The sequence below is a fragment of the Prosopis cineraria genome, unplaced genomic scaffold (assembly GCF_029017545.1).
Source record: "Prosopis cineraria cultivar Desert tree isolate PC_DT_omini unplaced genomic scaffold, ASM2901754v1 PC13, whole genome shotgun sequence".
Taxonomy (NCBI): Eukaryota; Viridiplantae; Streptophyta; class Magnoliopsida; order Fabales; family Fabaceae; genus Prosopis; species Prosopis cineraria.
Genome location: NW_026555344.1, coordinates 40096905 through 40113873, shown reverse-complemented (window position 1 = coordinate 40113873; position 16969 = coordinate 40096905). Strand labels below are relative to the sequence as shown.

The following is a 16969-nucleotide window of genomic DNA, read 5'->3' as shown; positions in this document are numbered from 1 at the left end:
TAATATACGAAATTAGTTTAAGATAATTAGAAAATAAAGTGATGATAATTTTATTTAGTATGACAGGTTTTTGAAAATAATAAAGTGTTTATTTAATATGTATGACTCACCTATCAAATATAATAAAGTAATTAGCTATTTAATTAGAAAATTCTATTTAATAATTACTTTAATAATTAGAGTAATTATTGAATATAACGAGTTAAAATAATCTATTCTTATTTATCTCAATCTTAAATTGTCTACTTTTTTTTTTACAGATGTAATTTGAAGGTTATCTGAAATTGGAGAGTTGGAGGAGCCTATTAAAAGGATGAAAAAAAGCAAAAATAAATAGAAATAAGCCTAGAAGATACAAAATAATATGGCACAAATTTCATCAATTAATATTTTTGAAATCTTATTTTTTTACGTTTCAATTTTCAATATCTATGACCAAACTTAATTTGATATTATTCTTATCATCATAAGAAGAATAAGATGAGTTGTACTCTATGGGAGCCTTTGCAAATGATATACTAAACTTGACAACACTAAAAAAATGTACTCTAGATATTTTGTTTTGATTTATTGTAATTACTTAAAATCAATATATTACTAAAAATTATTCCACTAAAATACCCCTTATGAACAGTAATGGCTCTATTTTGGGCTCCACAACTCACATGTTGGCTAGATTCTCTATTCCATGACTCGGCTTGAAAGGTACAGGAGAGGCATTCTTTTTAAATAAAGCTTGTCTTAAAAAAATATGATTTTAAAAAAAAATTGATAACAGTGACAGATGCTACCCCCTTTCTCCTTCTCCTAAAAAAATCCCTAACCCTTCTGCTATCCAATTCCTTTTTCTTCATTCTTTCTTCGTTCCTTTGCCATCCCTCAGCTCATTCCTCCCCTACTCGTCTTCCCTTTCTCTATATTTTTTCCTATGCCTCCCATGCTCTTGATTTTTCCCTTCATATTCTCACCTATGTCTGGATCTACAGCTTCTTCTTAAGGTATAATTTTTATTTATTTATTTGTCTTTTTGCTGTTCAAATTAAATTCTACTTCTGTTTTGAGTAGGAAGATTTGTTGGTTAAGGTGGCTCAACTATCCTAACCCAACGTCAAACATGGTTGTTTCTCTAAAGAGAAAGATGATCTCATCATTCAACTTCATAATCTATTTGGCTACGGGTTCAGTTCACTTCACTTCTTATTCTTCTTACAAAATTTGTTCAATTAGATTTAGATGATTGATAGACATATGGCATTTATTTTTGTGTAATTTAAGTTCTTTCTTATACAGTTGTTGCATTCAATATAGCTATGAAGGTTGATTTCATTTTGCAGATCAATAGAAAAATGAGGAGGAAGGGGTAATAAAAACTTTGGATAAACTAATTCATTATTACCAAATTGTTGTTGCTAGTCATGCAGCCTCCCATTTTTGCAAACAACCTTTTGTTTCATTGGGTTCTATTGTGTGATGCCCAAAATGGTGGTAGAAATGTTGCCTAATTTGCATAGTAAGTTTGTGTGGTTAGGATGTCCTCTTTTCCTAAAGGCTTTGGTTTGATTAATTTGTTTCTGATATGGCCCTTTAACTTTTTAATTTCTGAATTCTAAATTATGATCAAACCTTCTTATATGATTAATACTTTTATAATATGATGAGAAATATCCAAACTCTGCTTGATCATCTAAATGGTTTGTGTATGTGTTCAATTGTGGTTTTATCATATTTCATATTAATATAATATCTGAAGAATCTTTCCTATTGGTAACTAATGAAATTGATTATCAATGACATAGATATTATAATCAAATTTTAAATTCTATGGATAATGAATAATAAAATGTTCCTTGAAATATTTTTCTCGGTTTGATAATAGTATAATAGAAATTGGGTAGGTAAAAATGTCATGGCATACAATGGTCAATCATATAATCGTTTCTTTACACTTATAACTATGCTTTATTATAACTCATGTTGTATACAAAGTGATGAAATATGAGAATAACATATTTTTAAGAAACCTAGACTAGTAGCTTATTATTATTGTATGTAGCTTGTAAGAAACCTATCTAGGAAGAAGTAAGTTACTTTTATGTTATTTTAATACTTTTACAAAGAAGGAAATCCAAACATTAGCTTTATCTAGCCAAGTTATTAAGGTTTCCTTAATAGGTAAGAAGGTTTAGTTTAAATAGATTAGGCTTTGCTCTTATAAGAAGATTTTTGATGAATGAATGAGTATTATGTGTAAAATCTAATAGCTCTCTCTCTCTCTCTCTCTCTCTACGTATGTCTTCCTCTATTGCTCCCCCACTATTATGTTCTTCATTTTCTTCATTTCTCCCTCCTTATTTCTGATTTCTCTCTACTCTTCCTTTATCCAGCACCGTGCAGGTATGTGTAAGTGTGTTACATCAGTTTGGCATTAAAGCTTGTGTTTCTACCATCCTTGGTTGTTTTCATTGCTTGAAAGCCTCTAAAATCCCGTTTCACACTGTCTACCTAGAAACCTCCATTTCCCAACATTATATTGTAAAAATATCACCACCATCATGTTCAAGAGGAGGAATTTAGTTAGAACCCAAATTTTCACCTCCATCCTCCATCACACACTCCTTCATGTACTAGTAAAGTGATCTGCGTGTGGTCGTCACATGCCCTATGTGCTGGTGCCAGTCCTTGTGTGTGACTTCACGTGTCAACATGTACAGTGCCTAAAATCTAATTTTTTTTTGCATTTTGGGTGTATTCGAGGAGTTTTCTACAGTTTTGATTCAAGTTGAGTGTAACATCCTAAAAATTTTAAGACTCAAATTTATTTAAAAAAAATAAATAAAAATAAAATAAAATATCTATAATTAAATTAAAATTTAGAATAATTTAATAGAGGCCCAGAATTTGAATTTTACTAAGCAAAAGTTTGGTTTTATTTGATTTTTAACTATGGGAAAAATTACCAAAGTTGACCCGGGGTTTTGTGCAATAATAAAAAATGTTGGGCCCTTTCTTGTAATTTTCCCCAAAATTTTTGACCAGCATTTTAAGGAGCAAACAGATGCAGAAAACGCAGAAAATGAACAAGGGAAGCAAACGCACAAACGGGAGAGAGAGAGAGAGGAAGAAGAGAAGAGAAAGGGAGGGAGTTAGGCTTGGATCTAGGAGTCTTTGCGACCGTTGCGAGCTCGGCTACACGATAGGTAAACTCCCTACTTCAATCCTCTTCTCTTTCTCTTGATTTTCTTCAATTTTTGGAAGAGAAAATTTTTGGATTTTGATCCCAAAGGCTTTATTCTTGTAAGCTTTTATTTCTTTGGATCCTAGGGAGCATGTTTTGAGTTTCTATATAGTGATATAATATTTTGAGTGGATAATTGGATGAAAAGAGGTGTTTTGGGCACAAAATAAATCCTGAGAAATTGGGTTTTTGCTCTTCAATGGTTTAAGCTTATTGATTTAGTTATAATTTTGCTATTTGAGCCCAATAAGATTTAAATTAAGGTTTGGTTTTCATTATAAGGGCTAATGGTGAAAGTTGGTGACACTAAGTGAAAGTTTTTAATTGATTAAAAAAATTATATAAATTGAAAATTAGCCTAGTGATGGCTAATAAATGGTTTTGGTGGTTAAGTGATACTATGTGAATGGTTGGTTTAATATATGGACCATTAGGGTGGATTATGACTCATTGACCTAAGTTGTGTGGTATAAGTTATAGTCTTCATTAATGCTATTTATCATGATAAGTGATGTGGATCACTTATATGTTGTAGAAAATTGTTGGTGGAACTTATTGAGAAGTAAGGAACAAGCCGAGCCCTATTTTGTACAAGGGGAACCCTTTTAGTACCAAAGGGTTGAGGTAACAGGGGAATTTATATTTCTTATTACTTTGTTTTAGCTATTTTTGAATAAATATTACTAGTTATCATGCATTACATGTTTTAAAAGATTAAATGTGCTTTATAAGGGGTTATGGGGTACTACTTTGATTATAGTGCAAATATGTTTTCTAATTGTTTAATAACAATGTTTTTATGGAAATGAGATTTATAAATATTATACTACTTTAGAGTGTTGAATGGTCAATACTCAGGAAAGGTAGACAAGAGTAAAAGGCATGATCTCGGTGGGAGTTCACCAATGAGAAGGTGTGGATTTTTGATATTCTATGGCACACTGTCAGTACTCAGTGTTGTCTTACGTATTGTGGGCTCAGTGCACTAAAGTGGTTAGTGTATTGAGTGTTCGACACCTCTCAGTGGGGGAGGGAATCCGACATATGAAGTGTGAGGTTGAGTGCCTAGGCCAAGATAGCCCTCACATGGAGAGTAAGTCGGGCTGGCTCTGGGAGGGAGTTAGCTTTGACTGCTCAGGATTCACGTCGAAGGGGCATAGGCGGTTCGGTGGATTAGATCATACCTTAGATTATGTTTTGTGCCTGTGGAGGTACAAGTAGGTATAAGGTTTACCTGCGAGTTAAAGAGTGCCAGGGGGCATTCTGTTGGTCATGAAAGGCCATATCGGCCTAGGTCATGCATTCATGCATTTTAAATGGTTAAATTATATACTATGTTGAATTTATTATTCGTTTATTTGATTATGGCTTACTTTGTAATAATCAATGTAAATTTCGCTGTTACTGAGACTGTGGTTGTCTCACCCCTTTCTTTTCAATATTCTAGGTCCAGACGAAGGATCCAGTGGTGGACGGGGAAAGGAGCAAAGCTAGGGGTTTGCTTGTGATTTGTAAAGAACTGCAACCCCTTTCTTTTGAGCAAATATATTGTAATGTATTTAAGATTAGGGTGCCAGTAAGATATGATTATGTGTGTGTGTGTGAATATGTGTGGATTGTGTGCTTGTGTATGAATTTTTGTCTGTTTGCAGACTTGTGGCTAGGAAACTTGGTTATGGTGTGTGGTTTTGATGGATTTACTTAGTAGACCAAGTTTCTATTACAAGCAGATCTTTATTTTGATATATATGTGATTTTATAAGCAAATGCAAAGTGGTTGCATTGCAAATGGTGTGCTATGGGCAAACATACAGCTTGGATAGAGAGAGTGGGTGCGTGGGCCCCACAAGGAGCTCTGAGCCAAGTGAAAATGTTTAGCATATGTATTTATATAAATACATGGTATTTGGATTGATTTGTGACCACTCTTGTATGATTCGTGCATTTTGGGGGTTTAGGGTCCATTTTGGGAAATGGCATCCGGGTGGTCAAATTTTGATGTATGGGGGTTTTCCATCATTTGAATGTTCTATCAAGTGTTTTTAATCTTATTTGATGTGTCCAAAGTGTTTCTACAGGTTTGTGACCATTAGGATGGGATTTGGACAATTTTGAAAATGGTTTTTACCAAAAAGCTACACTTTTGCATCCGGGTGTCCAAATCTTAATCCGACCGTTGGATTTCTCTAAAATTTGGGTCACAAGTAAAACCTTTTATAAGCTTCATGTGGATTTTGGAATCACTCCGATCGGAGGTCAGATGATGAAATGGTGCACTCCGGAAGTTGATCCGGAAGTGCTGTCATAACAGCTTTTTAGCTGTCATGACAGCAAAAATAATCAAATTTTTAACATGTCTAATTTTAAATCTGACCGTTGGATCTTTTTGAAATTTGGTATACTTATAGTACCCTTTGAATGTGACGTGTGAGCTTTAAAATCACTTTGATCGGAGGTCGGATGGCGGAACGACGCCTCCTAGAAGTTGACTCGGGAGGGTTGTCATGACAGCAATTTAAATGCTGTCATGACAGTATCTTTTTATTTCTCTTTCGTCTAACTTGCTTCCATGCGCTATAGTTAGAACCTATAATTTTTTTTAAGGTTTTAAATGTTTACTTTGCAATCGTATATTTGCTTAGTGATTTAAATGGTTTGTTTCCTAAGTTGGTTTTAGGATTAACTCCTTAACCACACTTAGTTTATTTAAATTGTGTGATTTTTGGATAACACTCGGGGCAAGTGTTACATTGAGAGTCCCAAATCATCATTCACAGTAATTTAGGGTAAAAGTACAACTTTTAGGCTTTTAAAACCTCATTAGTAAGGCCGTTGACCTCTTATTTGTCTGACTTATATGGATTTTTAGGAAAAGGTAGTTCTTCCTTTTATATTTGGTCTGAAATCTTTTGTTTGATCCTTTAGAGCATGCAATTTAATTTTTAAAGTGTCTTTAATTTAATATTCTTAAAAAAGTTAAAAAAATTTAAAAAATATTGATCATTATTATTGTTAATTTGTAACTCTTAGCAGCATTGTTCCCAACTTAGGACATACTTACCTCACAAACAATTCGACACTATACCCATCTTAAGAAATTAGCCACCAATTAAATAATATATTTGAAGAAACCTAGGCTAGTAGCTTATTATCATTATATATTACTTGTAAGAAACTTACCTAGGAAGAAGTAAGTTACTTTTGTGTTATTTTAATATCTTTAGAAAGGTTAAGGTGCATTTTTACAATTATAGTATTTTCTAAGAAGCACCCAACACCCTGATATTTTTGTTAGAGCAATTTTGTCCTTAAAGTTAATAAAATAGAGCATTTTTGCTCTTTCTATCAAATTTTCAACCTTGACCTCAAACATTGACTGTTAGAAAATTTGATGAAAAGGGTAAAAATGCTCTTGTTTAATAACTTTAAGGGAAAAATTGCTCTAACAAAAATGTTACCGTGTTGGGTGCTCCTCGAAAAATACTTCAGGAAAAAAAAAGTACCTTTACCCCTTTTATAAAGAAGGAAATCTAAACATTAGCTTTATCTAGCTAAGTTATTAAAGTTTCCTTAATAAGTAGGAAAGTTTAGTTTAAATAGATTAGGCTTTATTCTTGTAAGAACACACTTGATGAATGAAAAATTGTGAATGAATATTCAAATAACTTCCTCATCTCTCTATGTCTTTCTCACTGTCTCTCCCTTTCTTCTTCTTTCCCTATCTGCTCTTTCCCTCTATTTAGATTTGTGCAAGTATGTTTGAGTATGTGTTATATCAGTTTTGTATCGGAGCTTGTATTCCTATAATCCTTGGGTATTTCCATCACTAGAAAACGCTAAAACTTGTAAGAAAAAAAATCTCTAAAAACCCTAACTCACGCTGCCTTGCCTAGAAGTAAACTTTTTGACATTAGATCCTAAAACCACAACCATCACTGTACTCGAAAAGAAGAATTCGATCAGAGCCCAAAATCTCACCTGCATCGTCAGCCGCACGTGCCTCCATGTGCCGTGGAATTTTACATGTGGTATTCACGTGCCCATATGCCAGTAACAGTCCTTGCGCGTGACTTCACACACCATCCTTCTAGAAGCCTCTTGAACATGTTTTTCTACACTTTATGAGGTGTTTAACAAGGTTTTCTTTATTCTGATCAATTTGGTTGAGATAAATGATCATTTAAAGCTTAGTTTGGGGAAAAAAGTTTCATATTTAAGGCTCAAAAGCTATATTGGTAAGCAGATGATCCTCTCAAAACCTATTAGTTCATTGTTTTTTCTATTTTTTTTACATGGTTCGTTTTGTTCAGACCTATCTTATGTGGAATACATCATTTGTGAGAGTTTAGTTTGTGTTTATTATGTCTCAAATCACTACTAGTTTCCATAAGGAATCTTGTAAGGCTGGTAAGGAAGATGGGAAAAGAAAAAAAATCAAAAGTTCAAGGAATACATGGATAGAAAGGTTGATGAAATCTTAAGAGCTTTTAAGTATGTAAGTGAACCACGTGCTATGGGAAAAACTTTGTGAAGACCTAGAAGGGATTGTTCTTTTGTGGCATTAGAAAATACTGTCCTTATAAAAAAGGCTTCACTTATGTTAGTTACACAAAAAAAGGATGCTAACAACACTAGTGGTCTCGAAATTGGAAGCTTAGTTATGGAAGAAGTCAAGGCAATAATTGAGGCTAGCACAGTTATTATTAAGAAACAAGAGAATGATGCTGATTTAGAAGAAAAATCGATGAAATATGAAAACATAAGTCTTGAATTGAAGCAAGGTTTGAAATTAGTGGCCAAAGATCTTGAATCACAAGCCTTAGTGGTTTATCAAGTTAGGGATCTTGACAAGAGGAGTATTCAACTTTGTCAAATTCCTACTTCCAATCATCCATGTGCTACACCATTTACTGGAAAAGAAGTTGTGGTTATCAAAGATTATATTGTTTTCCTATTTGATAACAACCTTACAACTACCTTGTTCATCGAGAATGTTTTCCAAATCACTATGATCACATTGCTTACTCTCCATATAGTCTCATTTTCTACTATCTTGTATGTTAGAAAGGGTCTCCAGATTAGTTGCTACTAGGAAGAATTCCCTTTATCATGCTCTAGTGGAGTTACATCAACTTTTTTTTACTGCTCCAAAGGAGGGTTCTATCAAGCAAGGGAGAATGATGAAATATGAGAATAACATATTTGAAGAAACCTAGGCTAGTAGCTTATTATCATTGTATGTTGCTTGTAAGAAACCTATCTAGGAAGAAGTAAGTTACTTTTATGTCATTTTAATACTTTTACAAAGAAGGAAATCTAAACATTAGCTTTATCTAGCCAAGTTATTAATGTTTCCTTAATAGGTAGGAAGGTTTAGTTTAAATAGATTAGGATTTGCTTTTGTAAGAAGATTTTTGATGAATGAATGAGTATTATGTGTAAAATCTAATAGCTCTCTCTCTCTCTCTACGTCTATCTCCCTCCATTACTCCCCCCACTATTATGTTCTTCATTTTCTTCATTTCTCCTTTTGTATTTCTAATTTCTCTCTACTCTTTCCCTCTGTTCAGCACCATGCAAGTGTGTGTGAGTATGTGTTACATCATAAAGTATACTAAGTTGTTCACCTGCAGCTCCTACTTTATTCCAGCCACTTTTTTTTAACTCATTTGTCAAAATCCCATATGCATTAAAGATGACCATGAATGTGCTAAAGTTTAGATCAAATTTGTATCCATATAATAATAAGTATGATTTAACTAAATTTTTTTATCACACAACCCAATGCAACTTTACTGAAAATGTTCTTTATTATCAATGCGAGGTCCAATTGTCCAAGTCAATTTTAATGTATATTTAGGCCTTTACAAGGACATGAGTCGAATTTCATAATTAAATTTCTTATATAAAATTAGGGACGATGACAGTGCATCTAAATTTGAATTTCATTTACTGTTTTAGTCTTAATTTGGAGTCATTAGTTAATTATGTTATGTCAAGCCATTTTTCTTATGGCACCTTTATATATATATATATATATATATATGCTTAATATACTTCTAACATGGATTTCCTGATCTGCTCAGACAGGTTCTGCAACACTTACTAATTGTCTAAATCTTTAGAGGTTTTTGTTCTTTATGGATCATATACTCAAAAATTATATATGCAATGGTCAAATGGGAAGAAATGGCTTTTTTTAATGAGGTGTTCAATCATAGCAACTATGATAAGATTTCTATAACGTAAACTCTTTGTCTTTTTTAAACATATTTTGGTTCTTTCTAGGTGGATTTTACTGATTAGATTATTTCAATTAATGATAGGATTGCTGCTAGAGTTAATGAAGGAAACTTTAGACATTAAGATCCTAAATGATTTGTTACTAGATGATTTAAATAATCCAATAAAGTCTATTATTGATTTGAATTTCTTAAATTTCCTTAGTAATGTCTATAATTATTCATATTTCAGAGATAGGGCTATTTTAACCCTTTTGTTAATTGTGATTGAAGAAGTAAATAAGTACATGTTGTCCATGATCCTCAAAAAGGATGTTTTATACTTGAGTTTTGATAGTATTGTGAAAGATGATAGGGACATGAATTCATTTGATGACTTACACTCTATAGATTTTCTAAATTTAATTATAATGTTAGGCCTCCTAAATCATGAAATAACGCTGAAAGTTAGTGCCTTAATTATTTTAATGCAGAATATTGACAAGTCTATAGGGCTGTGCAATGGTATATGTCTCATAGTTACACAATTAGAAAACATGTTATTGAGGCTCAAGAAATATTTGAGTCAACTATAAAGACAAAAGTATATATACCACACATTGTTATGTATTGAATCGATTCCAAGTTTCCATTTGCTATAAGAAGGATGCAATTTTCCATTATATTAGCCTTTACAATGACCTTTAATATGAGCTAGGGCTAGAGCTTATGTAATGTTAGTTTGTACTTGTCTCATCCTATTTTCAAGCATAGCCAGTTATATGTTGTTGTTTCTTGTGTTCGAAGCTTGAAGATTTTAAAAGTATTAGTTCTTGATAAGGATGATCGATCCACAGACCACAGATAGAACTTCTAATATTGTTTATAAGGAAATCTTTGATAATTTAATCTAATTAATTATGAATTTTTATTAATTTGCTTTTCATTGTATCCATTCACACCATATTCATTTATCTTTTACATTTATTTAACTCTAATATGTGTAAAATAATATTAGAAAAGGAAAAATTAAAATGATATTTTCATAAAAATAATCTAACTTTAAATATAATGTACTCAAAATTTAAAACATTTTCAACTTGAGTGAAATATAAAAAACCTAAAATTTTTTTGAACTCGAATATTTTTTAATTTAGATTTAGTGGGTTCAAAACTATTAGGATAATGCAGGCAAATTTTTAAATTTTTCACATCTTCCTTGTAATTTTTCCTAAGTTGAGTAGGGACACTTGCCCCCCCTCAACTATGCCTAGGTCTGCCACTGGGTACTTTACTAGTTTCAAAATAATATAATAGAGGTTTGCTGTGACATGTCACTTGTGCGCCATGGCACATCATTCTCTATATCATACACTATGACGCATTACACAAATCATGACAGCACAAGTGCTATCAAATGACAATTTTGGAGTAAATTTTCGATGTGCCCCATTTCTTCCTTTGAAGTTCAATTAAGATGATCTAAATGTCTATAAAAAGCTCTTTCAAAGTACTAGCTAATGGTAGTATATTCACTCACATCTCATTAAAAAGTATGACGCTCATTTACAAATTTACTCTTTTCAAAGTCAAAAACAAATTTAGGGTGTCTAATTTCATTACTAAGCACCAAAGCTATCATGAATCCCTTAAATTATACTTAAATAACTAAAAAGGACCATTGTAATATGCAACAACAATTCAACATCCTATATCACAATTTTAATGCTCAACCCTTTAATCACAAAAATATAAGGGAAAGCTAATTCATAATAAAATATTATAATTCTCCTTTACAATCATCTACATCATAAATATCATACTTGTATTGGTATTTTAGTCCTGTTTAAACATTAGAATTTAACATACAAACAATATAGGGCCTAAAATTCTCAAATTAACTCACATCATCAAATAGTGCAAGTAATTAAAACAATACAACTCCTAGTTGGCAATTTCAATAAAATCATACACATAAATCTCAAAATAATTGAGGCTTACAAGTTAGGATAGTAGAATCCTATACCTCAAGCTATTTCCCTATGTCTTGACTAGATGATCTAACACCTGTAATATTAAAAAGAGTAGAGTAAGTATAATCACTCAATAATTAAGATTAATCTAGCCATACAAATGCTTGTAAATCAATTATAGTAATGCAAATGACATTAACATATTATCACATATCCACAAATTTATCACAACAATAATCATTTCATCAATCTTAGTCATAATACATATAACTATGTGACTTGATAATAAGAATATGAGAGGGTCACAATACTAACAACCATGTGCCCTCAATATAAAATGTAAGATCACAATAATACCAATCATGGTTAATATAATATGCATGATCAATGCCATCTTTGTACCCTATTAATACCTTCGACATGAAACCGTTGGGTAATTTATGGATTTTATCCTTATAATCAGACTATTCAAGCCTCTCACTTGTAAGGAGCCACCCAACTAAGGCTACTATACTTACTTATGAGTCACAATTTCCCCTAACACTAATAACTATGGATGTTGTGCCCTTAAACTAGCCTCCTCATGAATTGGTGAAAACTAGTTAGGTTCAAGTCCCTCGATAAACAAGTGATACAAATAAAATAAGATGCAAGCTATTGAGCTCTAAATGGCGGCCTTATGACGTGGATTTTTCCAATATCTACTCGTCTCCTTATAGACAAACTCCTGCCTCATATGGTATTGCAATGTAATCCATGCTTATTTTAGCACATACATATACTCAACAAGTTCTTTGCAATCTATTTATCAAATATTAAACTCATAGCATGCTTAATCAAACTCATCAAATCCATTCAAGACATGTACATAGCATACTCATTCCTTATACTTATACACTCCCCATCATATTCCAACAAAGCATCAAACCTAATCTCACACCATCAAATTCATTTTTACAATAAACACTTGAACATTTATTCTATGCCATAATTGCATCTTTTAATATGTTAAAAGATGTATACTTACCTTCACATCAATTTATACATGTCTATAATCAATTAATAAGGAAATGTATAAACTAAATTTCCTCTTATTACCTCAAATCTTTGAGAGGTCAAAGGTTTATCTCTTAATAACTAATACTTCCAATGATTCAAGTAGCTCAATTGGTGGCAAGAAATGATTAATTTATAATTAATCATATCAATTGTCATTAATATCCCTACTAGGATAATTTTCACTATTTACTTAACACTTTTACAACTATTAAAATTCCAATTACTTATATACAAGTATACTCATAAGGTTTATTGTCTCCTTTTAGCTCACATTAGTATCATTAAGCTCTCAAACCATCATTAATACCATTCTCAACTCATCCAACAACCTTAATAAATGCTATTTTTGGCTATTAAGGGCTTCCACTAACCAAATACTCCTAAAGCCATTAGTGTTAAGTTTAAATAATCAAAACAATTTTCATTAACTCTATTTAAGTTAACAAGTTCAAATCCATAATCATTATGGATCAAAAATCACCATCCTAATACAAACCCTAGCTCCAATCTTCAAGAAAATAGAAGGGGAAAAGAAGGAAGGAGTTTAGGAATCTTACTATTAACCTCTAAAATTTCATATTATTTTATCACATTTTCCTTATATTCTAATCTATTTTGGCTCAATTATATATGTTTTTATTGCCCAAATTAGGAAAATATGCATTTCGTTTTGGGTTTGTATTCTTGGCTTTGATTTGATATTTTTGACCTAATTTCATGTCATTTTGGTTGAAGTTCTAATTAGAAGCATTTCTGGAGCTTTGTAGATGTTTTTGGAAGGCTTTTGGATGAAGAAATCAAGCACCAAATAAATAATTTTTGTTAGCTATAAAAACAGTGCAAAACTACCAAAGTCATCCCAAAGTCGTGACTTTCATACACGACTTTCACCACTGTTAGAAAAATGATGCATTTCATTTATTAGAAATTAGTTGGCTAGGACATATATATGCTAAGAGCCTGACTTAGAACACATTCTTCAGACTTTTAGACACATTTAGAGCTTAGGTATGCTAGGGTTTGGGCATTGAAAATGCTTAAAGCAAGAGAATGGAGTTTGAAAACATTTGGAGCTCTTTTTCTTTGGTTTTTCTATTCCTCTTCCCTTTCCTATCTTGTATTCTAAAATGAGTCCAATTATTTTGTATATTTGTAGCTTGTGAATGATTATGAGTAGCTAAACTTTTTATTCTAGGATTATTTAGAACCCTTCTATGGATTAACATTATGTTCCTCATCTCTTTTTATGATTAATGATATATATGTGTTTATTTTACCCTTTTTTTTAATGCTTCTAAGTAATTGGCCACCATTTAGATGTTGGGTTTACTAAATTGATATTTGAGAGGGCTAGGTTGAGTGTAGAACTTGGATAATATTGTGTAAAAACTTGATATTTGCATGTTGAATGGATGGTTTTTCTAGTAAGATATAGATATACTTGCTAGCCTTACATAACCACATTAAGGTTGATATTTAAAATTGAGTTTTATTAATTGTAACAAGAGATTGAACAATTAATTTAACTAAATACTTATGCATGACTTGAGAAAGTTTGTCCAAGTATTTTTAGAACCTTAGGTTAATACTTATTTTTATTAAAAGCATTTGAGAGGAGGTAATTTTGGTGTTATGAAATATAAGGGGGATAAATAATCTTATGTCTCAATTTATGTTTCAAGTTTGTGAATCAATTACTTTTCCTTATTTTCTAGTGTTAGTTTTATTTACAAAATCATTTTCACCTAACTATGTATGGCTTAACTTGATTAAATTTACTTACTTTTCTGTTTGATCATTATTTTTGAATAAATCCTCAAGGGAACAATACTTACTTTCATTGTATTACTTACTACGACCCGTACACTTACGGTGAGCAACACTTACCTTTAATGTTTGATGGCTTAGAAATGCTCCTAAATCTTTAATTGTGCAAGCTGTAGTAGAGAAAATCCCTACCTCTTTATTTCTTTCTCCTTTCTGAATTCTAACGCAATCTTATGATTGTAAAATTTCAATCATACATCATGGCTCATGGCACGAAGAGACTCTTCTTCATTAGTTGCCACATGTGTGTCGCAGCTGGTGCATGTCGTAGCATGTGGCACAGACTCATACTCCTATGATTTTCTCCCCTTTTTAAGGTCCAGGAAACTTAGATTCAAACCTAAATCTAAGGCTAAAACCACAATCCAAGACATTTTTAGACCTCTTTGGCCTCTTACCATATTAATTTACTAAATTACCCTAATTTAGCTTAGTTAATTAGGCTTAGATTTTTTAGGATGTTACAAATAATGCTTCTACTCTTTTTTTTCTATTTAACCAAAGTATACATAGTTTTCTAGAAATTTCATTAGGAAAATTACTTTAAGGTTATACTCAAGACAATTAATTACTCCCAAGTCCAGACTGAACCCAGGAGTAATTAACTGTCTTCTATGGGACATGTGTGATTAGACCTAAAATTAATTAATTATCTTGAATGCAACTTGTATGTCATTCTCCTAATTTCATTTCATTCAGAATATAGAATCTTGAGTACTCCTTTTAGTTTTTTATTATAAGATACTTTTAAGTTTTAACTACTTTACTAGAGTAAAAAAAATAATAGTTAATTAAGGAGACTAGCTTAGAATTTATGACACCCCAAGGATTCGAGAATAGGAGAAGCCATGATTTAGAATGAGATTGGTGATCTTTGGCCGGGTTACGCCTCATGATTGGTAAGGTTGGGTAGTCAATTCACACAAACAAGGCTCTATTTGAATTGTAGCCCACTATTTCAATTGAAAGATATCAAGAGGATATAAGGGTGGTTCAATCATATAAATTATCCGATGTGTCACATAATTGTTAAGATTGTGGCAAGTGTGATTATTGAATTGCCATTTCTACATGGTTGTTATTATTGTGGTAATGAGCACTATGATGTGATTGTAAAATGTATGGTGATTTTACATGTATGCAATATGAATTATGCTTATGTAATTGTAATTCTTGTGTATTTATGTTTAGTGTCAATTAATATGCAATTGCATGAGATAAACATACTTTGGTATTAAGTGGTCGTACTCACCCCTCTCTCTTAACATTTTATAGGCTTTAGCTCGAGTATGGATAAGGGAAAAGTTTCAAAGGCTTAGGAATTTGATGTTCCCACTGTAAAGCCTCCCAACTTAATTTATTTTTGTGTAATTGTAAGATATTGCCAGATAAAAATGCATTTTAAGTACACTTGCACTATAGAGATTTTTATAATTTGATTGTTGTATTTTAGGCTTGAAATGTTGTATGTAAATTTGATTACTTCTAATAGGGAAAAATATTAATGAAAGTGCAGGGGAAGTTGTGATATTTTTAAAGCTGAATCAATTTGAAATTATGCCATGATGAAAAAAAATGAGATATTATTATCATTATGTGCATGTGGTAAGTTGAACATGTTATCCTAAGTTCAATAAATATGGTCTAGCTGTTAGATGTAGTTTTTGGCACATATGCTAAGTTTTTGGATACCCTTATGATGTGAAGAGCATGAAAATTGTAGAAAATGCATTTGGGATCCAACACTTATGTGTGTGAAATTATTTAGAAGTAAAATGCATGCCGTTAACTAGTTTATATAAAATGCTTTTTGTAAATACCTAAATTATCTCAATTGGACATTAAAGGAAGAAATACGATGCACCAAAAGTTGCCCCCAATGTTATTATATGACAGCACAATATTGTCAAATTCTATGCAGCGTGCCGAGGCGCATGGCTCCTATGCTATGCCACACGACACAAAGAAGAACAAGCTACAGTGCGTTCTTTTGTTTTTATTCCCATTTGATGTTTTTCAACTAGTTTCAAGTTTTTTTGACTACCAAATGATATCTCATGCTTCTGTATTCATTTATAATTAGTTTTTGACTTAATAAGTCATTTTCAATTGTTTTTAGTAAAATTTATACTTGGGAACCCAATTATTGAAAGAAACACTTTTAGTTTTTGAATTACTTTTAAATGGTTAATTATGGTCAGGTAATCCTCTTAGGTTGATACCAATGATTACTGGTGATGTGTTTGATTTAAAAGTAAATTAATAAGGGTGACCTTATAATTTGCATGATGACCATAAAGGTTTATTTTCAAAAAATTATGTAAATGCCTCCCTCAATTACTTTTGAATTAAGGAGTTGACGGTTGAAATTCGTGATATGTGTGATTTTGGTATGTTATGGTGTGTTGCATTAGTTGTCTAGAGTCTATTTATTGTGGTATGGGTGTTAGGTTGAGCTTTTGGCACTTAAGTTGGCATTTGGACACCCGGGTTGTGTTAAGTGTGAAAATGTAAATGGTTGGCATTTAGGTGTTCAGCCTTTTGATATAAAATAATTTGGAAATGAGGTCAATACTATTAGTTAGTTCTTGAATGAGCTTTCTATAGTTAACTATATCACCTCAGTTGGACAGCTTCTGCTGTCATTTTCTCCA

At 31.8% G+C, this 16969-nt stretch overlaps 1 long non-coding RNA gene across 3 annotated transcripts; it reads left to right on the top strand.

Annotated features, from left to right (window-relative positions):
* Positions 1-783: 783 nt before the first annotated feature.
* On the top strand, positions 784-4935 carry LOC129291530 (uncharacterized). Of its 3 annotated transcripts, none has more exons than XR_008588701.1 (4): positions 784-998; positions 3056-3197; positions 3771-3859; positions 4683-4935. It is a non-coding gene; the product is annotated as an uncharacterized LOC129291530 (long non-coding RNA). The 3 variants fall into 3 exon arrangements; XR_008588699.1 differs by having other exon boundaries at positions 3037-3197; XR_008588700.1 differs by having other exon boundaries at positions 2385-3197.
* Positions 4936-16969: the final 12034 nt, after the last annotated feature.